We start from the raw sequence: 26,011 nt of genomic DNA on the forward strand, positions 1-26,011 counted from the left end.
AGGGATCAAGTTGTTTTTTTTTGGTTGCACTACTTCAAGAACAGAGTTACTTAGGTGGAGACTTCTTTCTTTAAGAGTACTAATTGATGCTACAGATAAAATACCACTAATTTTAGGTGATGATCTTCTTGTGATTACATGTTTACTCTGGTTATGGGAAGAGGCAAAAAGTAAAAAGCAACATGAGCTTCTTACTGAAGAGCAGAAAGCAGTTTCCTCTGGCAGAGACCTGTCTGTCCGCTCAATTACCTCCGACAGCACCTGCCAGGAAGCCGGGCTTTGTATGGCCTCTCCGCATCCCAGCGGGGCTTAGACACCCTTCATTGCGGACTGTTGATGCATGAAGCATAAGATGGGATGGGCAATGTTATACTGAGCAGGACAGGCATTACACAGGTATCAACACGACTGAGCGGATTGTAAAGGACCACGAGCCGCTGTGCAAGGATCAATCACACGGCAGATCTTTCACGTACAAGAAAAACTGACAGAGTTTAATCAGCGATTTTATCAGAATGTTATCAGTGTCATACGAGTTTTATCAGGGTTTGGTTCGATTTTCAATTTTTCTGTGATGTATCAAAAAAATAAGAAAAAATAAAAAAGTTTCTCCACCTTGTCCTAACAGTCTATGATAATCAGTTCACACTTGGATGGTATCGGACCCATAGAAATAGCATTACTGATTACGATAAGAACGAGATTCACGATTGGATATGGCGCAGCAGTTTCGTGCAGACGGCTCGGATTGCCGTTCTGATGAGTATTTTGTCACTTATTTTTTTACTCAGCAGCTATTAATCATTTACAGGACCATTCAGAGTTTCCTATTCCACCCTTGCAATGTATCTATAGAGATTGGATGCTATGCTGTGGACCCGTATGGCGTCCGTTTCTTTACTGCACCCATAGACTTGAATGTGAGCGTCTCATCCGATTTATGGAAGTAGTGCATGCCGCAATGTTTTTCATATGTCCCATTACATAACATTAGTCCAAGCGTTGTCCGGTTTCCCACGGATAGCACAGAGACTTGTGAACAAGCCCTTTTAGGTACAAGTACTATCTCTCATACGCAAAAACGGATGTCTGGATGAGCCATTAACTAAGGATAAAAAGGAGTGCAAAATGACTTTGAAGTAGATTGTGGTGATTTTAAGTAATTCTACCCCATACTGATGCATAGACTTTTCTAATCAGTTTTATTTTCTGTCTGTACATGTGTAGGAGGAGGAAGCCATCAAGCCTGAACTGCTGCTCACAACATTCACAGATTTACTTTACAGCAGCCACATGCACATACAATCGTCTGCAGATGTTCTGTGCATAGGAGACCTTTCTAGGCATGCTTTGTAAGCTGTGCAGAGGCCATTGTGTAGGGAGGAGGAGGAGGTGAACCGTGACATAACTTTGTATTCATTTACACCAGCAGATAATCGTTTAAACGATGGATGATGTAATTGTGACTCATAACTAGTAAATGATGTCAGAAGAGTGATTGTACAGGACGAGAATCGTGAGTGGAATGGTTGACTGGTGAATAGTGATGATCGAGTTTTCCCAAGCACGCTCGGGTGGTCTCTGAGTATTTGTTAGTGTTCGGAGATTACGTTTTCATCGCCACAGCTGAATTATTTACAGCTACTAGCCAGGCTGATTACATGTGGGGATTCCCTAGCAACCAGGCAACCCCCACATGTACTTATGCTGGCTAACAGATGTAAATCATTCAGCTGTGGCGATGAAAACTAAATCTCCGAGCAGTAACAAATACATTGTTTTCTCGTGACATATTGTACTTCATGATAGTGGTAAAAAATTTTTGATATTACCTGCGTTTATTTGTGAACAAAACGGGAATTTGGTGAAAAATTTGCAATTTTCAAACTTTGAATTCTCATGCCCATTTTACAATTCTGACCACTGTCCTTTTATGAGGTTATAACTCTGGAACGCTTCAACGGATCCCAGTGATTCTTACATTGTTTTCTCGTGACATATTGTACTTCATGATAGTGGTAAAATTTCTTTGATATTACCTGCGTTTATTTGTGAACAAAACGGGAATTTGGTGAAAAATTTGCAATTTTCAAACTTTGAATTCTCATGCCCTTAAATCACAGATACAGTGGGGCAAAAAAGTATTTAGTCAGTCAGCAATAGTGCAAGTTCCACCACTTAAAATGATGAGAGGCGTCTGTAATTTACATCATAGGTAGACCTCAACTATGGGAGACAAACTGAGAAAAAAAAATCCAGAAAATCACATTATCTGTTTTTCTAACATTTTATTTGCATATTATGGTGGAAAATAAGTATTTGGTCAGAAACAAAATTTCATCTCAATACTTTGTAATATATCCTTTGTTGGCAATGACAGAGGTCAAACGTTTTCTGTAAGTCTTCACAAGGTTGCCACACACTGTTGTTGGTATGTTGACCCATTCCTCCATGCAGATCTCCTCTAGAGCAGTGATGTTTTTGGCTTTTCACTTGGCAACACGGACTTTCAACTCCCTCCAAAGGTTTTCTATAGGGTTGAGATCTGGAGACTGGCTAGGCCACTCCAGGACCTTGAAATGCTTCTTACGAAGCCACTCCTTCGTTGCCGTGGCAGTGTGCTTTGGATTATTGTCATGTTGAAAGACCCAGCCACGTTTCATCTTCAATGCCCTTGCTGATGGAAGGAGGTTTGCACTCAAAATCTCACGATACATGGCCCCATTCATTCTTTCATGTACCCGGATCAGTCGTCCTGGCCCCTTTGCAGAGAAACAGCCCCAAAGCATGATGTTTCCACCACCATGCTTTACAGTAGGTATGGTGTTTGATGGATGCAACTCAGTATTCTTTTTCCTCCAAACACGACAAGTTGTGTTTCTACCAAACAGTTCCAGTTTGGTTTCATCAGACCATAGGACATTCTCCCAAAACTCCCCTGGATCATCCAAATGCTCTCTAGCAAACTTCAGATGGGCCCGGACATGTACTGGCTTAAGCAGTGGGACACGTCTGGCACTGCAGGATCTGAGTCCATGGTGGCGTAGTGTGTTACTTATGGTAGGCCTTGTTATATTGGTCCCAGCTCTCTGCAGTTCATTCACTAGGTCCCCCCGCGTGGTTCTGGGATTTTTGCTCACCGTTCTTGTGACCATTCTGACCCCACGGGGTGGGATTTTGTGTGGAGCCCCAGATCGAGGGAGATTATCAGTGGTCTTGTATGTCTTCCATTTTCTAATTATTGCTCCCACTGTTGATTTCTTCACTCCAAGCTGGTTAGCTATTGCAGATTCAGTCTTCCCAGCCTGGTGCAGGGCTACAATTTTGTTTCTGGTGTCCTTTGACAGCTCTTTGGTCTTCACCATAGTGGAGTTTGGAGTCAGACTGTTTGAGGGTGTGCACAGGTGTCTTTTTATACTGATAACAAGTTTAAACAGGTGCCATTACTACAGGTAATGAGTGGAGGAAAGAGGAGACTCTTAAAGAAGAAGTTACAGGTCTGTGAGAGCCAGAAATCTTGATTGTTTGTTTCTGACCAAATACTTATTTTCCACCATAATATGCAAATAAAATGTTAAAAAAACAGACAATGTGATTTTCTGGATTTTTTTTCTCAGTTTGTCTCCCATAGTTGAGGTCTACCTATGATGTAAATTACAGACGCCTCTCATCTTTTTAAGTGGTGGAACTTGCACTATTGCTGACTGACTAAATACTTTTTTGCCCCACTGTATACTGTATGTGACACAAAATACTTAATAAGTAACATTTCCCACATGTCTACTTAACATCAGCACAATTTTGGAACCAAATTTTCTTTTTTTTGTTAGTAAGTTATAAAGGTTAAAAGTTGACCAGCGATTTCTAGATTTTTATAACACCATTTTTTTAGGGACCACCTCACACTTTGAGGGGTTTATGTGATAGAATGGTGTCACTTTTGGGTACCTTCTAAAAACTGCACCCCTGAAGGTGCTCAAAACCACATTCAAGAAGTTTATTAACCCTTTTGGTGCTTCACAGGAATTATTGGAATGTGGAAAAAAAATGAACATTTAGCTGCTTTTCACAAAACAATAATACAGATCCAAAAATGTTTTAACTTTGACAAGGGCAACAAGAAAAAATGGACTCCAAAATTGTTTTGTAATTTCGCCTGAGCATGCCAATACCCCAAATGAGGGAGAAAACCACTGTTTTTGCGCACGGCAGCGCTCGAAAGGGAAGGAGTGCCATTTCACTTTTTGAATGTAAAATTTGCTGGAACAATTGGCGGACGCCATATCGCGTTTGGAGAGTCCCTGATGTGCCTAAACAGTGAAAATCCCACACAAATGACACCATTTTGGAAACTAGACACCTCAAGGATCTAGATGTGTAGTGAGCACATTGCACCCTCAGGTGCTTCACAAAAGTTTATAACGTTGAGCCATAAAAATAAAATAAAAATTTCCCCGCAAAAAATGTTTTTTTGCACAAAATATTCCATTTTTATAGAGGCAATAGGAGAAATTGCACCATACAATTTGTTGTGCAATTTCTCCTGAGTACGCTGATACCCAATGTGGGGGAGAAAACCACTGTTTGAGTGCACAGCAGGGCTCGGAAGGAAAGGAGCGTCATTTGACTTTTTCAATGTAAAATTTCCTGGAATCATTAGCGGACGTTCCCATTTGGAGAGCCGCTGATGTGCCTAAACAGTGGAAACCCCCCACAAGTGACACCATTTTGGAAACTAGACCCCCCTCATTGAGCCAAGAAAAAAAAAATCAATAAAAAAAAAAAAAAAAACATCACATTTTCCCCACAAAAATGTTATTTTGGCCCCAAATTTTACATTTCCATAAGGGTAACAGGAGAAATTGCACTATCCAATTTGTTGTGAAACTTCTCCTGAGCACACCGATACTCCATATGTTGGAGAATACTACTTTTGATGCACAGTGCAAAGCTCAGAAGGGAAGGGGTGCCATATTGGAGTTCAGATTTTGCACGAGTGGTTTGAGGGTGCCATGTCACATTGACAGAGCTCCTGAGCTGCCAGAACAACAGAAACCCCCTATATGTGAACTCATTTTACATACGACACTCTCCAATGAATTCAGCTAGGGGTGCAGTAATCATATTCATATAAAGAGGTGACAGAGTCCGTCAGGTGTCTTTTTCCCCTGTGGACACTGTACATATGTATCACGTGCGGCACCCTGACGTTTACTAATGCTGTATTGTTTATGTACTGTAATGTGATATATGTGTTATGTATAGAAGTAGGGATAGGATAGAAGATAGCATAGAGTAAAAGTGGGGTTTGATTAGTGGGGCACATTAGAGATAGGGAATAGGAATATTAGCTTAGGTTTACTCAGTTGGGAGGGGCTACAGAGCAGTGCAGCATAGAGCAGGGGGATATAGGCAGGGACTTCCTGGTTAGGGCCCAGTGCAGTCAGGATGCAGCAGTGAAAAAGGACAGTTTGCCAGCCGTGGGGGTAAGGCTGCTACGGCAGGAAGGGGTCCCAGGCTGAGCGGCATACAGGAGGTCACCAACGTGAATAGAGACCAACCCGAGGAAGATCTAGGGTCTATGACCGGGGCAGGTGTAGCTGACATGGCAAGCCTGGCACCTTTTCCTACTGAAGCCGGACCAGGGGATGGTAGGAAGCTGGTGGGCCTAAAAGAACGGACGGGACAGGGACTGTCTGGAAATACAGAGATTGTCCAGAAGCAAGGCAGAAATTGCCAGGAAGAACAGAGGTAGCCGGGAAGCAGGAAAAGCTTCTAAGGGCTAATAGGAATTTTACTTACTTCAAACTGAGTTCAATTTTTCCTGAGTGTACCAATACCTTACATGTAATCAGAAAATATTTTTCAGGCACAGTGCAAAGCTCCGAAGGCAAGGAGCACCAGATTTTACTGTTATGGTTTGCAGGTGCCACGACCCACTGGGAGAGCTCATGAGGTGCCAGAACAGCAGAACTCCCCATAAGTGACCCCATATTACAAACTATACCTCTCAATTCATCTAGGGCTGCAGTGATCATATTGACACCACGGGGGTGTCACAGAGTTTTATAACATCAGTGAAGAAAAAAGAACTACATTTTTACCACCAAAATTTTGTTTTAGCCCCAGATTTTACAATTTTCACACAAGTAGGTAATAATAGCACCATAACTTATCCCACAATTTCTAATGAAAGTGGCAATACCCCATATGTGGCTGTACAGTACTACTTAACCTATACGGAGAGACTCGGAAGGGACAAAGTGCTTTTTGCCCCCTGGAGCATAGATTTTCTTAGAACAGTTTGAGGACTCCATATACAGAGCCCATAATTGCTGGAAGAGCAGATTCTTCCCCCACCCTCAAGTGACCCCATTTTGGAAATTATACCTCTTTGGGAATTTATCTACAAGTGTACTGACGATTTTGACTCCATGGGTATTTTCCAGAAACAGACAGCAATGAATGTTGCTAAATTAAAATTGCAAAATGCCGTTGTAGTGACCAGTACGTTGTAGTGACCAGTACGTTGTAGTAACCAGTATGTTGCAGTCACCAGTACGTTATGCGCAGCCCGTGCTTCTCAAGACATGAATCCGTAAGTTAAGCGGGCTCTCAACGCTTCAGAAATGCCAAACATGTGGATGCTATACGTTGGTTAGGTACACTGTGGGACTCAGAAGGGAGGGGGAATTTGGATTTGGGAGCAGAGAATATCCTGAATTTCTTTTGGAGGGTGAAGAGCCATTTCTCTTTTCCAAAGCCTTTGTACTACCAGTAACGTGGAAGCCCACTAAATTTCCGTGACAGACCTGAGGGGGGGCTTTCTTTTTTGTGGATTGAGTTTAGGCTTTTATAGGGAACATTTTACATAACATTTGAAATCACATTTATCTGGCACTCTACGTTGAGCACTTACTTTGGGGCTTCCATCTAAGGCCTCTTTCACACATCTCTCCAGAATTCCGTTCCATTAAATTCCTGCAGCAGTTTCTCTATTTCTCTCTCTCAGATTTACAATCTGCACAGGATCCATCTTTTCAACAGTTTGACAGATTGGGACTAATTCTAAAAAAAAACTGATGTGTGAAAGAGGACTAAATCTTTGAGTGAGGTGCTTCAGATGAAACCCGACAGTTCCATTCACTATAATGAGACAGCAGAGTTAGTTTGGACTCCGTCTGGCCTCTGTTCGGTAGAGTCCTTCTTTTCAGAAGTGTACAAAACTGTGGCCGACAGCACATTTATGCAATCCTAAAGACGGACACCCCCAGACTACAGGGCAGACGCCGTCCACAGTGCCTTCATCTGCCTCATTATAGGGAATCTTCCACCAGAGGTTCCGTCTGAATCATGTATGTCAGAGATTTACATGGAAACCCTGGTGTAAGCGCTCAGCGCAGAGCGCAGGATAAACGCGAGCTGAGGCTTACTGCAGTCTTTTGGAGGCAGAATGAAAAAATCTAAACAGCAGGTGAAGAATTAGTTTTATTTATTTTTTACACTGTTTCACATGTGGTATAAGTGATTAGGCGACTATTCTTCAGGTCAGTGCGATTACAGCAATACCAGATTTATATCAGGTTTTTATGTTTGCCTGCTGTCACACACTAAAAGCCTCTTTTTAATCGCAAAAACTAGTTTTTTACATCACCATAGTTTGAGAGTTATAATTTTTCCAAACTTTGGCCCACAGAGTCATGTGATGGCTTGTTTTTCGAGGGATGAGTTGACATTTTTATTGGTACCATTTTCAGACAAGACATTTTATTGATCGCTTTCAATTCCGATTTTTGGGATGGGTTTATGCCGTTCCGCGTTTGATAAAATTGATAAAGCACTTTTATTTTTCCAGTCATTACGATTACAGCTATACCTCATTTTTATTTTTTTTTATGTTTTGGCACTTTTACACAATAAAAACTATTTTACAGAAAACATTATTATTTTTGCATTGCATTATTCGGAGAGCTATAACTTTTGTATTTTTCAGCTGATGGAGATGAATAGTGGGTTGTTTTTTGTGGGACAAGATGACGTTTTCAGTGGTACCATTTTTAACCCCTTAGTGACAGAGCCAATTTGGTACTTAATGACCAGGCCAATTTTTGCAATTCTGACCACTGTCACTTTATGAGGTTATAACTCTGGAACGCTTCAACGGATCCCGCTGATTCTGAGATTGTTTTTTCGTGACATATTGTACTTCATGTTAGTGGTAACATTTCTTCGATATTACTTGCGATTATTTATGAAAAAAACGGAAATAAGGCGAAAATTTTTAAAATTTTGCAATTTTCAAACTTTGTATTTTTATGCCCTTAAATCAGAGAGATATGTCATGAAAAATAGTTAATAAATAACATTTCCCACATGTCTACTTTACATCAGCACAATTTTGGAAACAAAATTTTTTTTTGTTAGGGAGTTATAAGGGTTAAAAGTTGACCAGCAATTTCTCATTTTTACAACACCATTTTTTTTAGGGACCACATCACATTTGAAGTCATTTTGAGGGGTCTATATGATAGAAAATAATGAAGTGTGACACCATTCTAAAAACTACACCCCTCAAGGTTCTCAAAACCACATTCAAGAAGTTTATTAACCCTTTACGTGCTTCACAGGAACTGAAACAATGTGGAAGGAAAAAATGAACATTTAACTTTTTTTTGCAAACATCTTAATTCAGAACCATTTTTTTTATTTTCACAAGTGTAAAAACAGAAATGTAACCATAAATTTTGTTATGCAATTTCTCCTGAATACGCCAATACCCCATATGTGGGGGTAAACCACTGTTAGGGCGCACCGCAGAACTTAGAAGTGAAGGAGCGCCGTTTGACTTTTTCAATGCAGAATTGGCTGGAATTGAGATCGGACGCCATGTCACGTTTAGAGAGCCCCTGATGTGCCTAAACAGTGGAAACTCCCCACAAGTGACACCATTTTGGAAACTAGACCCCTTAAGGAACTTATCTAGATGTGTGGTGAGCACTTTGAACCCCCAAGTGCTTCACAGAAGTTTATAACGTAGAGCCGTGAAAATAAAAAATCGCTTTTGTTTACACAAAAATGATCTTTTCGCCCACAAATTCTTATTTTCACAAGGGTAACAGGAGAAATAAGACCACTAAAGTTGTTGTGCAATTTCTCCTGAGTACGTCGATACCCAATATGTGGGGGTAAACCACTGTTTGGGCGCACCGCAGAGCTTGGAAGAGAAAGAGTGCCGTTTTACTTTTTCAATGTAGAATTGGCTGGAATTGAGATCGGATGCCATGTCGCGTTTGAAGAGCCCCTGATGTGCCTAAACAGTAGAAATCCCCCACAAGTGACCCCATTTTGGAAACTAGACCCCCCAAGGAACTTATCTAGATGTGTGGTGAGAACTTTGAATGCCCAAGTGCTTCACAGAAGTTTAGAATGCAGAGTCGTGAAAATAAAAAATATTTTTTTTTCCACAAAAAAGATATTGTAGCCCCCAAGTTTTTATTTTCACAAGGGTAACAGGAGAAATTGGACTGCAATAGTTGTTGTCCAATTTATCCCGAGTACGCTGATGCGCCATATGTGGGGGTAAACCACTGTTTGGGCGCACGGCAGAGCTCGGAAGGGAAGGAGCGCCTTTTTGGAATGCAGACTTTGATAGAATGGTCTGTGGGCATTATGTTGCGATTGCAGAGCCCCTGATGTACCTAAACTGTAGTAACCCCCCACAAGTGACCCCATTTTGGAAACTAGACCCCCCAAGGAACTTATCTAGATGTGTGGTGAGAACTTTGAATGCCCAAGTGCTTCACAGAAGTTTAGAATGCAGAGTCGTGAAAATAAAAAATATTTTTTTTTTCACAAAAAAGATTTTGTAGCCCCCAAGTTTTTATTTTCACAAGGGTAACAAGAGAAATTGGACCCCAGAAGTTGTTGTCCAATTTATCCCGAGTACGCTGATGCCCCATATGTGGGGGTAACCCACTGTTTGGGCGCACGGCAGAGCTCAGAAGGGAGGGAGCACTATTTGACTTTTTGAGCGCAAAATTGGCTGTCGTGTTTGGAGACCCCCTGATGTACCTAAACAGTGGAAACCCCCCAATTCTAGCTCCAACCCTAACCCCAACACACTCCTAACCCTAATCCCAACCTCATCCATAATCCTAATCACTAACCCTAACCATAATCACAACCCTTACCCCAAAACAACCCTAATGTCAACCCTAACCATAACCCTAATCAAAACCCTAAATCCAACACACCCCTAATCCTAATCTCAACCCTAACCTCAAACCTAACCCTAATCCCAATACACCCCTAATCACAACCCTAACCTTAACCCTAATCCCAAACCTAACCCTAATCCCAAGCGTAACCCTAATGCCAACCCTAACCCTAATACCAACCCTAATCCAAACCCTAACCCTAATCCCAGCTCTAACCCTAACTTTAGCCCCAACCCTAGCCCTAACTTTAGCCCCAACCCTAACCCTAGCCCTAGGGCTACTTTCACACTTGCGTCGTTTGGCATTCCGTCGCAATCCGTCGTTTTGGACAAGAAACGGATCCTGCAAATGTGCCCGCAGGATGCGTTTTTTGCCCATAGACTTGTATTGCCGACGGATCGTGACGGATGGCCACACGTCGCGTCCGTCGTGCACTGGATCAGTTGTGTTTTGGCAGAGCGTCGGCACAAAAAAAGTTCAATGAAACGTTTTTTTGTACGTCGCATCCGCCATTTCTGACCGCGCATGCGTGGCCGTAACTCCGCCCCCTCCTCCCCAGGACATAGATTGGGCAGCGGATGTGTTGAAAAACTACAGCTGCTGCCCACGTTGTGCACAATTTTCACAACGTGCGTCGGTATGTCGGGCCGACGCATTGCGACGGCCCCGTACCGACGTAAGTGTGAAAGAAGCCTAACCCTAAGTTTAGCCCCAACCCTAACCCTAAATTTAGCCCCAACCCTAACCCTAAATTTAGCCCCAACCCTAGCCCTAACCCTAGCCCTACCCCTAACCTAACCCTACCCCTACCCCTAACCTAACCCTACCCCTAACCCTACCCCTAACCTAACCCTACCCCTAACCCTACCCCTAACCCTACCCCTAACCTAACCCTAACCCTACCCCTACCCCTAACCCTAACCCTACCCCTAACCCTACCCCTAATTTTAGCCCCAACTGCTGTTCTCCTGCCGGCCGGCAGATGGAGACAGATGGCGGGCGCACTGGGCATGCGTCCGTCATGTTCTGCTGCCGGCGGCCAGGAGGAGCAGCAAGAGGATCCAGGGACCTAGGTGAGTATGCTAGGGTCCCCGAATCCCCCTATTTCTCTGTCCTCTGATGTGCGATCACATCAGAGGACAGAGAATTACACTTTACTTTTTTTTTTTTTTTTTTTTTCTTTTTTTTGCGGTCGCCGGTAAACAGTTAATTACCGGCGATCGCAAAACAGGGGTCGGTAATACCGACCCCGATCATGCTCTTTGGGGTCTCGGCTACCCCCGGCAGCCGAGACCCCAAAGATTCTCCCGGTGCCGGCCGGCGGGCGCACTGCGCATGCGCCCGCCATTTTGAAGATGGCGGCGCCCACCGGGAGACACGAGGAGCATCGGGGGAGCTAGGTGAGTATTGGGGGGCCACCTGGGACCCCTTTTCTCTGTCCTCCGATGTGCGATCACATCGGAGGACAGAGAAATTAAAAAGAGATCGCTTTTTTTTTTTTTTTTTTTTTGCGATCGCCGGTAAACGGTTAATTACCGGCGATCGCAAATGCGGGGTGGGTTAAAAACCCCCCGAATCATGTTCTCTGGGGTCTCGGCTACCCTCGGCAGCCGAGACCCCGGAGAAAATCGGCCTCTGGGGGGCGCTATGGACTTTTTCCACAGCGCCGTTAATTAACGGCGCTGTGGTTTAAGTACCCTTAGCGGCCGCCGTTAAAAGGCGTATCGGCGGTCGCTAAGGGGTTAATTATATCCGTCTTTTTGATCGCGTTTTATTCCACTTTTTGTTTGGCTATATGAAGATAAAGCATTGTTTTCTGCCTGTTTTTTATTTTTTTTTATGGTGTTCACTAAAGGGGTTAACTAGTGGGACAGTTATGGTGTCGTTCCACACACGGCGATATCAAATATGTGTACTTTTATTGTTTAATTTTTTTCATACAAGTATTTATGGGTACAATATCTTTAGATTTTTTTTTTTTTTTAAATATAGTTACAATTATTTTACAAAAAAATTTTTTTTGCTTTGTCCCACTATGGGGCTATCATTTGCAGGCTGATCACTTGCATAGCATGGGGATGCAGCAGCAAACTGTCAGCTCTGCACTGACAAATAAAGCTTCCAATCATGCGTCATGATGACATTGAAACCATGGCAATGATCGGGACCATGCGTCACTCTGCGGTTCAAGGGCAGAGGGGCTGTCATCCCTTTGTCGCCTCCCGGAATGCTGCGAGTGAGTTTGATCGCAACATTTAGGGGGTTAAAGTGCTGGGAGCAGTTCGGGACCATGACTGGCACTTAGTGCCGGGGGTCAGCTGTCAGAATCAGCTGACAACCGGCAGCAATCACCCACACACCACCATGAGTGCGGACAATTGTGTAGATGTAATAATCCGTCCTTGGTCAGATAGACACAAGTCACATGGACGGATTATTATGTCTAATGTCAGAAAGGGGTTAATATCAGCCTGTGTTAACGCACGATCGCCTGGAAGTAATAATACGTCCCGCGTCAATAAGGCCCAGGGCGCGTGGACGTGTTATTACTGACAATGCCGGAAAGGGGTTAAAGGGAATCTGTCAGCAGGATTTCACCCCCCAAATTATTTATATGTCCATGTAGCTCTTTCAAAGACAAGTTCAAGAGTACCTTTACATGGCCAGTCTGCTCCTCCATTACTGAGAAATCAGTGCTTGAATTGATATGCAAATGAGGCTCATGAACTATGGTATATCCCATAGAATGTAAGTCCGCAAGGACAGGGTCCTCTCCCATCTGTACCAGTCTGTCAATGTAAACCTGCTTACTGTAATCGATATCTATAACCCTGTATGCAACTCCTTTCTCATGTACAGCACCATGGAATTAATGGTGCTATATAAATAAATAATAATAATAATAATAATAATCTAAAGCCTTTGTCATTCCAGCTCTTTTTCCTACTCAATGCTGCTTCATCCTTCCTGACACTTAGCCTCTATGCTGTGTGACTTCAGGCAAACTAGCCGTCAATCAAGCAGGAGTAGGTGGTACTGGGCAAGAAGAAGAGCTGGAATGACAGAGGCTTCAGATTACCATAGTCCTTCAGCCTCATTTGTCCTTCAAACACGGATTTCTCAGTAATGGAGGAACAAAGTAGGGGGTGAACTTCTGCTGACAAATTCCTTTTAAGCAGTTTGTTCACAATTGCAAAAGCTATGATTCAACATTTAACCTTCTAAACTTATAACATGTGACTCATGTTGCAAGATATCCTGTCTGCCCATAGACATTAGAAGTTTACCAACCTACCAGATACTGATAAAAAAGTACAAATAATTATTGTCTATGCCTCACTCCTCGTCAATGGTTCACAACATATACGCAGAGAAAAGGTCTGTACATTCATATTAATGGGGAACTTACAGTTATGACCATTGGATCAATACATAATTCAGCAGAGAATTCTAGAATAATTAAGCTGCTCCCTCAATTAAAGAAGCACTCTTCCTCCCATCAAAGTTTTTATCATCTTAATATACTACAGTCATCATATTATATAGCACTGTGTACTTACAATTGCTCATTTTGTCTTTGTACCCAGCTAATTCTTCTCTTTGCTCTATGTAGAAACAGGAAGAATCTTGTCCCTGCATAAATCATTCCTCTCTTCCACTCCTAACCCAGGACTTATGCAAACCTCCTGTTTCTATGTAGCGTTTAGAAGGATTCAGCTAGTCAATTTTTAATCAAGTGATGTCATAGACCTAACTGACAAGAGATAAATTAGCTGGACAGAAAAGCAAAATGAGCAATTATAACTGCACAGTAGTGTATAATATGATGACTGCAATATATGAAAAGGATAAAAATTTTGGAAGTGCTTCTTTAAATATTAAATTTCTCTGTCAGATCAGGCTGAACAATATTTTGCAACTGTAATGCTCCTGTTGCTGGATATTGCCGTTACATACTTTTTAGGTTCACATTTATCCTGTACTTTACACTGAGCACTTCTATTGGGACTTTCAACTAAATCCTCTCAAAAAGGGATCTGACAGATCCCCTGACAGACCAATTCGTTATAATTTGGCAGATGGAGTCATTTTAAACTCTGTTAGGCTTTCGTTTTGGCGACATCCTACTTTATAGTTAGTCACAAAAGTGTGCTTGTTTGTGCCCACCCAAAAAGATGGACCCCACTGGAAAAAAGGCCAAATGATTCCACATTACACTTTGATTCATCTGGATTGAATCACATTTTTAGGATATCCGGACCCAATTGCTCAGCGTAGAGAGTAGGATAAATGTGAATAAAGCCTTATAGCATCCCAGTTGTTCTTTTGCTTCGTTTTTGAATGCTCACCTAATGTGTCTAGTGGTTCTGGTGCTAGAATGGTTAAAAAATAGAAAATCAGGGAAACCAGATGCAGCTTCTCACTATCTCTGAACACAGCCGTTTCTCTGCTGCCCCTCCAATGTATGATTACCCAGTGTCTCACACTCAAGACCTCCATGATCTATAGAAGAAAGGGTGACATCACTCCATAGAGTGCAAGTATACCTTTCACATAGGCCATCAACGAAAATTCCCATTTAAGCTGTTTATAGTAAATATCTGATGGGACAATCATTTTAGATACATTGTCAGGGTTGTAACTTCAGGCATATCAGACCCTTGATAGGGCTCGTCCAGACGAAGATATTAAATGTCCATGTGCTGTTCATATGACCTTTATTATTTATTAGATTGTTCATATAAAAAGGACATATAGATTGTATAAAACGGACAAACGGATGCAGCGTGAATATGGATGAAAACCAGATTTTGCATACACTTATGTGAACCTGGTCTCACTCACCTCTCCTCACTTCTGGTCCCCTTCAGATGGACCTGGAGTGGAGAAGTGAGACATTAATATAGTGATGAATCCAACAGGTAATGGCCAATAAAAGAAACTGCTACCCCAACAGGAATTGTTAGCAACTAGCCATACATACGTCTAAATGGCTGATAAGAAAATAACCTATAGCCTGCAACGTGTTTCCTGCACCATTCTGAAGGAGGACACACGACATAAAATAAATCAGGCGCATCTTACAATATTCCTTGGATGGATCATGTGAACTTGTCTGACCTATGTTGACCTCATGCGCATCATTGCTGCGACATCAGCATTATCAGGAAGTGGGCGGGGGCTATGTATGCGCCATACTGAGTCATGTGACTCGGCGTTGATCACATGATGGGTCTCTTGGGTAACGTCATAAGCACAATCAGAAAATAGGCGGTGATAATACACAACGGTCTTGGATCTACTGGGATAGAACACTCCCCGATGCTATTGGCCCCTGACACTATAAATAGTCAGCGTTGGAAGATGAGGAAAAATGTGTGTACTCCAGCTCCATAAAATCTTGAAATTCTTTATTAGTGCATATAAATATAGCGTGATTAAAATCCTTGCTCAAAGGTGGATGCAGTCATGAGGATAGACAACGCGTTTCGATCTATGCGATCTTAATCATGTCTAACAGCATACGAGCATTGCCAGTATTCATAGTACTAAGAAACCAATCACTCTGGATTTCACAATCACATGACTGAAAAGTCGCAGGTCCTACTACATAACCATCTAACAATAAAACTAAATATAGATAAATAAAAATCTTTCAACAATAATGTATAATATTTTGTTTTTCTTATTTAAACCTAACGGTGATCTTGTTTGTAAAGTGTATATCCAATAAGCCTCCCTGGTATATCCCCACCACGATTAGAGCATTTAACCAATTCTATGCCCTGAACAGCCATCACTGCAATGTTACCTCCGTGGCAAGTAGCAAAATGTCTGGCAACCATGGATACATTTCTATTACCATCAGTGCTTTATCACCCCTGGACAAAGCATTTCAATGCGAAACCCGGTTTGGGTGTGGTGGCAGCCTGAACATTGATTTCAAAGGTAATTGCCTTTTGTAATGGGCAGCACGGTGGCGCAGTGGTTAGCACAGCAGCCTTGCAGCGCTGGAGTCCTGAGTTCAAACCCCACCAAGGACAACATCTGCACAGAGTTTGTATGTTCTCTCCGTGTTTGCGTGGGTTTCCTCCGGGTACTCCGGTTTCCTCCCACATTCCAAAGACATACTGATAGGGAACCTAGATTGTGAGCCCCATCGGGGACAGTGATGATAATGTGTGCAAACTGTAAAGCGCTGCGGAATATGTTAGCACTATATAAAAATAAAGATTATTATTATTATTTTGTATATGTAATGTATTCTGGCCGATGCATCCATACTTATGGGTATTTCAACATTTAAACTACTTTGCAACCACCAGTAGCCTCTTCTGTGGCGGTGTGTGTGTATATATCCATGTTCCAGGAATAACAGGTTACAGCACTCACACCGATCCTTTTTGTACTTTATTCAAACATAGTTACAATCTTCACGGCTTGGGGGTGTGCAGGAAAAAGGGGTGTGCACGCATAGACGACGGCCGTTTCGCGCTTTCTTCCTTTGGACTTGCTATATATATATATATATATATATATATATATATATATACACACAGTACAGACCAAAAGTTTGGACACGCCTTCTCATTTAAAGATTTTTCTGTATTTTCATGACTATGAACATTGTAAATTCACACTGAAGGCATCAAAACTATGAATTAACACATGTGGAATTATATACTTAACAAAAAAGTGTGAAACAACTGAAATTATGTCTTATATTCTAGGTTCTTCAAAGTAGCCACCTTTTGCTTTGATGACTGCTTTGCACACTCTTTGCATTCACTTCATGAACTTCAAGAGGCAGTCACCGGGAATGGTTTTCACTTCACAGGTGTGCCCTGTCAAGTTTAATAAGTGGGATGTCTTGCCTTATAAATGGGGTTGGGACCATCAGTTGTGTTGTGCAGAAGTCTGGTGGATACACAGCTGATAGTCCTACTGAATAGACTGTTAGAATTTGTATTATGGCAAGAAAAAAGCAGCTAAGTAAAGAAAAACGAGTGGCCATCATTACGTTAAGAAATGAAGGTCAGTCAGTCCGAAAAATTGGGAAGACTTTGAAAGTGTCCCCAAGTGCAGTTGCAAAAACCATCAAGCGCTACAAAGAAACTGGCTCACATGAGGACCGCCCCAGAAAAGGAAGACCAAGAGTCACCTCTGCTTCTGAGGATAAGTTTATCCAAGTCACCAGCCTCAGAAATCGCAGGTTAACAGCAGCTCAGATTAGAGACCAGGTCAATGCCACACAGAGTTCTAGCAGCAGACAAATCTCTACAACAACTGTTAAGAGGAGATTTTGTGCAAAAGGCCTTCATGGTAAAATAGCTGCTAGGAAACCACTGCTAAGGACAGGCAACAAGCAGAAGAGACTTGTTTGGGTTAAAGAACACAAGGAATGGACATTAGATCAGTGGAAATCTGTGCTTTGGTCTGACGAGTCCAAATTTGAGATCTTTGGTTCCAACCACCGTGTATTTGTGCGACGCAGGAAAGGTGAACGGATGGACTCTACATGCCTGGTTCCCACCGTGAAGCATGGAGGAGGAGGTGTGATGGTATGTAGGGTATAGAGTGTAGGGTATAGAGTGTATGGTATAGAGTGTAGGGTATAGAGTGTAGGGTATAGAGTGTAGGGTATATATTGTAGGGTATAGAGTGTAGAGTGTAGGGTATAGAGTGTATGGTGTAGAGTGTAGGGTATAGAGTGTATAGTGTAGGGTATAGAGTGTAGGGTATAGAGTGTAGAATATAGAGTGTATGGTATAGAGTGTACGGTATAGAGTGTAGGGTATAGAGTGTAGAGTGTAGGGTATAGAGTATGTATGTGTGGGGGTGCTTTGCTGGTGACATTGTTGGGGATTTATTCAAAATTAAAGCATACTGAACCAGCAAGGCTACCACAGCATCTTGCAGCAGCATGCTATTCCATCCGGTTTGCGTTTAGTTGGACCATCATTTATTTTTTAACAGGACAATGACCCCAAACACACCTCCAGGCTGTGTAAGGGCTATTTACCAAGCATGAGAGTGATGGGGTGCTAAGCCAGATGACCTGGCCTCCACAGTCACCAGACCCGAACCCAATCGAGATGGTTTTGGGTGAGCTGGACGACAGAGTGAATGCAAAAGGGCCAACAAGTGCTAAGCATCGCTGGGAACTCCTTCAAGATTGTTGGAAGACCATTTCCGGTGACTACCTCTTGAAGTTCACCAAGAGAATGCCAAGAGTGTGCAAAGCAGTCATCAAAGCAAAAGGTGGCTACTTTGAAGAACCTAGAATATAAGACATATTTTCAGTTGTTTCACACTTTTTTGTTAAGTATATAATTCCACATGTGTTAATTCATAGTTTTGATGCCTTCAGTGTGAATTTTCAATGTTCGTAGTCATGAAAATACAGAAAAATCTTTAAATGAGAAAGTGTGTCCAAACTTTTGGTCTGTACTGTATATATACACACACACGCATACACTGTATGCTGTTTTTATTTAACTATATATATATACACACATATATACATACACATATATATCTACTATATAATTGTCTAAGGGTCACTTCCGTCTTTCTGTCTGTCCTTCTATCACGGTTATTAATTCGCTGATTGGTCTCACCAGCTGCATGTCATGGCTGCCGCGACCAATCGGCGACGGGCACAGTCCGGAAGAAAATGGCCGCTCCTTACTCCCCGCAGTCAGTGCCTGTCGCCCACATACTCCCCTCCGGTCACCGCTAACACAGGGTTAATGCCGGCAGTAACAGACCGCGTTATGGCGCAGGTAACGCACTCCGTTACCGCCGCTATTAACCCTGTGTGTCCCCAACTTTTTACTATTGACGCAGCCTATGTGGCATCAATAGTAAAAAATGTAATGTTAAAACACATAAAAAAAAACAACCTGCTATACTCACCCTCCGAGTCGCTCGCACCGGCCGCCATCTTCCATTGCAGGTTCCGGTGGCAAAGATGGTATGGGAGAAGGACCTGCCATGACGTCACGGTCATGTGACCGCAACGTCATCACAGGCCTTGCGCGCCTGCGCGAGAAGGACCTGCCATGACGTCACAGTCATGTGACCGCGACATCATCACAGGTCCTGCGCTCATACCAACCCTGGGACCGGAAGCTGCTATGGACTACAAGGGGCCCTCGGAAAGGTGAGTGTATGTTTATTTATTTATTTTTTCACCTGTGACAAACCTGGCTGGGCAATATACTATGTAGCTGGGCAATATACTGCGTGACTGGCCAATATACTATGTGGCTCTGTGCTGTATACTACTTCACTGTGCAATATACTACGTGGCTCTGTGCTGTATACTACGTCACTGGGCAATATACGTGACTGGCCAATATACTATGTGGCTCTGTACTGTATACTACATTGCTGTGCAATATACTACGTGGCTCTGTGCTGTATATTACGTCACTGGGCAATATACTATGTCACTGGGCAATATACTACGTAACTGGGCAATATACTACGTGGCTCTGTGCTGTATACTACTGTACGTGGCTGGGCAATATACTACGTGCCTGCACAATATACTATGTCACTAGGCAATATACTATGTGGCTGCGCAATATACTACGTCACTAGGCAATATACTATGTAACTGGACAATATACTACGTGGCTGGGCAATATACTACGTGGCTGGGCAATATACTACGTGGCTGGGCAATATACTACGTGGTTGGAAAATATACTACGTGGTTGGGCAATATACTTCGTCACTGGGCAATATACTACATCACTAGGCAATATACTACGTAACTGGGCAATATATTACGTGGCTGGGCAATATACTACGTGGCTGGACAATATACTACGTGACTGGGCAATATACTACGTGACTGGGCAATATACTACGTGGCCGGGCAATATACTACGTGGACATGCATATTCTAGAATACCCGATGCGTTAGAATCGGGCCACCATCTAATATTAGTGTGTGTGTGTGTATATACGTATGTATGTATGTATGTATATATATATATATATATATATATATATATATATACATACATACACACACACACTGTATGCTGTTTTTATTCAACAATATATACATATTTTTTTACTTTAAAGGGGACCTTTCACCAGGAGGAGCATGTGTTAAACTGGTCGCGGCGCGGAATGGTGGCTGCACAGCTGAGTACAATGTAGTTCATTTCTCCTCTCTGTTGCGGATATATTAGCTGGTAAAGTTTGGGTTATAATTTGTTATAGTTCAATTAGGCGGTGCCAGAGATTTGTCTCTGGGGTGTGTACTTCTTCCCCTGCACAACATTCACCAGTCATAAGGAAGGAAATATGAACACAACCCCGCTGCAGCTTAGGAAAGGTTTTCTCATTTGTGAGAGTTGGAATGACACGCTACAACTCTGAAGTAGAGCGAGTGTGATTACAGACACCTTCCATCTCACAGCAGTCTGTGTGGAGGAAGAGGCAATAGAAGAGAGACGAGGGTCATTACAGACACCATACAGAGGCTCCTGGTAGCCAGTGTGGATGGGCCTTAGTCTCATTACAAACACTTCTAGCAGCTCTTCTCCCACCGTATTTGCTGCTCTGCTGTACTGCCCCCGACAAAAGCTAAACTTATTAATAATGACACTGAGCTCTGCTCCTGGGAATCACACACAGCTCTGCAGTGAGAAATCTGCTCTAAGTTACAGGGCCGTGTTCTTTTTACCCCAGTATATTGATGCCGGCTTATGACTGGTCAACCAAACACAGGGGAAGCAGAACACACCCCAGACACAAATCTCTGGGAACGTCCAGCTGATTCTAACATAAGTTGTAACCTAAACTTTATAAGTGAATATCTCCGCAAAGGAAAGGAGAAATGTCACAATGAAATCTACCTGTTACTCCGCTCTGCAGCCTCCTCTGTGACGTGGCCAGTGTAACATGCTCATACTGAAAGGTCCTCTGCAGGTCATTTGTTGCACTTGGGTTTCATACAAAATGTTGAACCATTTACCTTCTTTAGCCTCTGTGATGCACTGTTTGTTGTTGGCTGCAAAATGAGTAAATTGAGACTCTGTCAGTGATGAAATTCTGAAAGTTTGATTGGGACATTACAGAACACATCAAAGGTATTCAAAGAGGCAGTGAAACAAAGCCTGTAACAGCCAATCAGTGCAAGATTATTAATGAAACCTAAATGCAAAATTAATTTCTTTATAGGCAAATACACATGCATTTTAGTAATATTATTACTAGTAGTAGTATTATTGTTTTCATTATTAATAGTCCCTAACAGTTGAAAACCCCTTTAAACTAAATAAAGCAGCATGAAAAACTGCTTTAAATATACAGTCATGGCCAAAAGTATTGACACCCCTGCAATTCTGTCAGATAATACTCATTTTCTTCCTGAAAATTATTGCAAACACAAATTATTTGGTATTATTATCTTCATTTAATTTTTCTTAAATGAAAAAAACACAAAAAGAATTGTCCTAAAGCCAAATTGGATATAATTCCACACCAAACATAAAAAAGGGGGTGGACAAAAGTATTGGCACTGTTCGAAAAATCATGTGATGCTTCTCTAAGGCTACGTTCACATTAGCGTTTTGCGGGGCTGCGTCGGGCGCAGCCGCGGCGACGCATGCGTCATGCGCCCCTATATTTAACATGGGGGTGCATGGACATGGGTTGTCTTGCGTTTTGTGACGCATGCGTCTTTTTTGGCGCAAGCGTCAGGGCGCAGCGGACGCAGCAAGTTGCATTTTTTTTGCGTCCAAAATCATGCCAAAAAAGGACGCCTGCGCCACAAAATGATGCGTTTTGCATGCGTTCTTGTTTGCGTTGTGCATTGCGTCGCCGACGCAGCACCGATTATTGTAAGATTATTGTACTTGTTTTTATGTATACCCCTCCTCACATGTAAAGCTCCATGGAATAAATGGCGCTATAACAATAAATAATAATAATAATAATTGTGAACGTAGCCTAATTTGTGTAATTAACAGCACCTGTAACTTACCTGTGGCACCTAACAGGTGTTGGCAATAACTAAATCACACTTGCAGCCAGTTGACATGGATTAAAGTTGACTCAACCTCTGTCCTGTGTCCTTGTGTGTACCACATTGAGCATGGAGAAAAGAAAGAAGACCAAAGAACTGTCTGAGGACTTGAGAAACCAAATTGTGAGGAAACATGAGCAATCTCAAGGCTACAAGTCCATCTCCAAAGACCTGAATGTTCCTGTGTCTACCGTGCGCAGTGTCATCAAGAAGTTTAAAGCCCATGGCACTGTGGCTAACCTCCCTAGATGTGGACGGAAAAGAAAAATTGACAAGAGATTTCAACGCAAGATTGTGCGGATGTTGGATAAAGAACCTCAACTAACATCCAAACAAGTTCAAGCTGCCCTGCAGTCCGAGGGTACAACAGTGTCAACCCGTACTATCCGTCGGCGTCTAAATGAAAAGGGACTGTATGGTAGGAGACCCAGAAGACCCCACTTCTTGCCCCGAGACATAAAAAAGCCAGGCTGGAGTTTGCGAAAACTTACCTTGAAAAAGCCTAAAACGTTTTGGAAGAATGTTTTCTGGTCAGATGAGACAAAAGTAGAGCTTTTTGGGCAAAGGCATCAACATAGAGTTTACAGGAGAAAAAAAAGAGGCATTCAAAGGAAAGAACACGGTCCCTACAGTCAAACATGGCGGAGCTTCCCTGATGTTTTGGGGTTGCTTTGCTGCCTCTGGCACTGGACTGCTTGACCGTGTGCATGGCATTATGAAGTCTGAAGACTACCAACAAATATTGCAGCATAATGTTGGGCCCAGTGTGAGAAAGCTGGGTCTCCCTCAGAGGTCATGGGTCTTCCAGCAGGACAATGACCCAAAACACACTTCAAAAAGCACTAGAAAATGGTTTGAGAGAAAGCACTGGAGACTTCTAAGGTGGCCAGCAATGAGTCCAGACCTGAATCCCATAGAACACCTGTGGAGAGATCTAACAATGGCAGTTTGGAGAAGGCACACTTCAAATATCAGGGATCTGGAGCAGTTTGCCAAAGTAGAATGGTCTAAAATTCCAGCAGAGCATTGTAAGAAACCCATTGATGGTTACCGGAAGCGGTTGGTCGCAGTTATTTTGGCTAAAGGTTGTGCAACCAAGTATTAGGCTGAGGGTGCCAATACTTTTGTCTGGCCCATTTTTGGAGCTTTGCGTGAAATGATCAATGTCTTGCATTTTGCTTCATTCTCTTTTGTGTTTTTTCATTTAAGACAAATTAATGAAGATAATAATACCAAAGAATTTGTGTTTGCAATCATTTTCACGAAGAAACTGAGTATTATCTGACAGAATTGCAGGGGTGTCAATACTTTTGGCCATGACTGTATTAAACCAAAATATCTTGCAGAATAATATTATATTATGTCTCATCCTTTGCTCATTTAAGAAAATATCTGCCAGATAAACAAGTAAAATACATCATGCCACAAGACATAGGGTGCAGCAGGCAGCGCATCCACTGATGGGGTCTAAGATATAGGGTGCAGCAGGCAGCGCAGACAGGGATGGGGTCTAAGACATAGGATGCAGCAGGCAGGGCAGCCAGGGATGGGGTCTAAGACATAGGGTGCAGCAGGCAGCGCAGACAGGGATGGGGTCTAAGACATAGGATGCAGCAGGCAGTGCAGCCAGGGATGGGGTCTAAGACATAGGGTGCAGCAGGCAGCACAGCCAGGGATGGGGTCTAAGACATAGGGTGCAGCAGGCAGTGCAGCCAGGAATGGGGCCTAAGACATAGGGTGCAGCAGGCAGCGCAGCCAGGAATGGGGTCTAAGACATAGGGTGCAGCAGGCAGGCAGGGCAGCCAGGGATGGGGTCTAAGACATAGGGTGCAGCAGGCAGGGCAGCCAGGGATGGGGTCTAAGACATAGGGTGCAGCAGGCAGCGCAGCCAGGGATGGGGTCTATGACATAGGGTGCAGCAGGCAGCGCAGCCAGGGATGGGGTCTATGACATAGGGTGCAGCAGGCAGGGCAGCCAGGGATGGGGTCTAAGACATAGGGTGCAGCAGGCAGTGCAGCCAGGGATGGGGTCTAAGACATAGGGTGCAGCAGGCAGGGCAGCCAGGGATGGGGTCTAAGACATAGGGTGCAGCAGGCAGCACAGCCAGGGATGGGGTCTAAGACATAGGGTGCAGCAGGCAGCGCAGCCAGGGATGGGGTCTATGACATAGGGTGCAGCAAGCAGGGCAGCCAGGGATGGGGTCTAAGACATAGGGTGCAGCAGGCAGTGCAGCCAGGGATGGGGTCTAAGACATAGGGTGCAGCAGGCAGGGCAGCCAGGGATGGGGTCTAAGACATAGGGTGCAGCAGGCAGCACAGCCAGGGATGGGGTCTAAGACATAGGGTGCAGCAGGCAGCGCAGCCAGGGATGGGGTCTAAGACATAGGGTGCAGCAGGCAGGGCAGCCAGGGATGGGGTCTAAGACATAGGGTGCAGCAGGCAGCGCAGCCAGGGATGGGGGCTGTCACTGGAGCCATATAGTCATGTACAAGCGGAAAGAAAAAAATCTCCCAGATGAAAAGCTTTTCAAGGGGATTTTTCAGAGTTTTTTTCCAAAGATGAGATCATCCACAGAGAATTAACCCCTAAATGGCCTTGACATCACAGAGCGGATGGGATGTAACAAGACAAAGGAAATAATTCATCAGGATAGATAGATAGATAGATAGATAGATAGATAGATAGATAGATAGATAGATATTACACCCACACTGTGATGCTCTGTGCCCTCAGCTATGTACAGACGTGTTCTGCCACCTAGGATGACGCTCACCTACCTGCCTGTCAGCCACGGACCTATGAGGAGGACAGGGAGGCTGCGGGCTGAGTCCTCTCCGCCATCATGTAGCCTTTCCTCTGGGTGTCTTGCTCATTCTGCATTGCTTCCCTGTTTACAGTCTCCTGCCTCAGTCCTCCGCTCTTCTCTGTCCCCCGTGCAACAAGGAAGCTAAAAATAGTTCCAGCTCTGAGGTTTTCTCTCTGTCTAGTCATGAGAGGCAGCCGGCAGGCCTGTGCTGCTGTACTGTGAGGCTGGTAGTCCAAGTGTACAGGTGTATGCCCTCCTGTATACTTCTGTACTGTGAGGCTGGTAGTCCAAGTGTACAGGTGTATGCCCTCCTGTATACCTCTGTACTGTGAGGCTGGTAGTCCAAGTGTACAGGTGTATGCCCTCCTGTATACTTCTGTACTGTGAGGCTGGTAGTCCAAGTGTACAGGTGTATGCCCTCCTGTATACCTCGGTACTGTGAGGCTGGTAGTCCAAGTGTACAGGTGTATGCCCTCCTGTATACCTCTGTACTGTGAGGCTGGTAGTCCAAGTGTACAGGTGTATGCCCTCCTGTATACCTCTGTACTGTGAGGCTGGTAGTCCAAGTGTACAGGTGTATGCCCTCCTGTATACCTCTGTACTGTGAGGCTGGTAGTCCAAGTGTACAGGTGTATGCCCTCCTGTATACCTCTCTACTGTGAGGCTGGTAGTCCAAGTGTACAGGTGTATGCCCTCCTGTATACCTCTGTACTGTGGGGATGGTAGTCGCCGTGTACAGGTGTATGCCCTCCTGTATACCTCTGTACAGTGAGGCTGGTAGTCGCAGTGTACAGGTGTATGCCCTCCTGTATACCTCTGTACTGTGAGGCTGGTAGTCCAAGTGTACAGGTGTATGCCCTCCTATATACCTCTGTACTGTGAGGCTGGTAGTCCAAGTGTACAGGTGTATGCCCTCCTGTATACCTCTGTACTGTGG

General features: G+C 43.5%; 1 protein-coding gene across 16 annotated transcripts in view; it reads right to left on the reverse strand.

The window, feature by feature from the left end:
- Positions 1-25,330, reverse strand: part of PLEKHM3 (pleckstrin homology domain containing M3) — a 553,542-nt gene extending 528,212 nt beyond the window's left edge. For 3 of the 16 annotated variants that reach the window (XM_069733722.1, XM_069733721.1, XM_069733711.1), the window contains exons 1-3: positions 25,046-25,207; positions 21,217-21,252; positions 15,063-15,094 (exon numbers count right to left, since the gene is read on the reverse strand). The gene's annotated coding sequence lies outside the window, so the exon portion shown is untranslated. Of the gene's footprint in view, positions 1-15,062; positions 15,095-21,216; positions 21,253-25,041 lie in introns of all 16 variants that reach the window. The other 13 variants (XM_069733724.1, XM_069733715.1, XM_069733723.1 and 10 more) reach the window with 12 other exon arrangements.
- Between the last annotated feature and the right edge of the window lie 681 nt (positions 25,331-26,011).

This window comes from Ranitomeya imitator, chromosome 7 (assembly GCF_032444005.1).
Source record: "Ranitomeya imitator isolate aRanImi1 chromosome 7, aRanImi1.pri, whole genome shotgun sequence".
Lineage (NCBI taxonomy): Eukaryota > Metazoa > Chordata > Amphibia > Anura > Dendrobatidae > Ranitomeya > Ranitomeya imitator.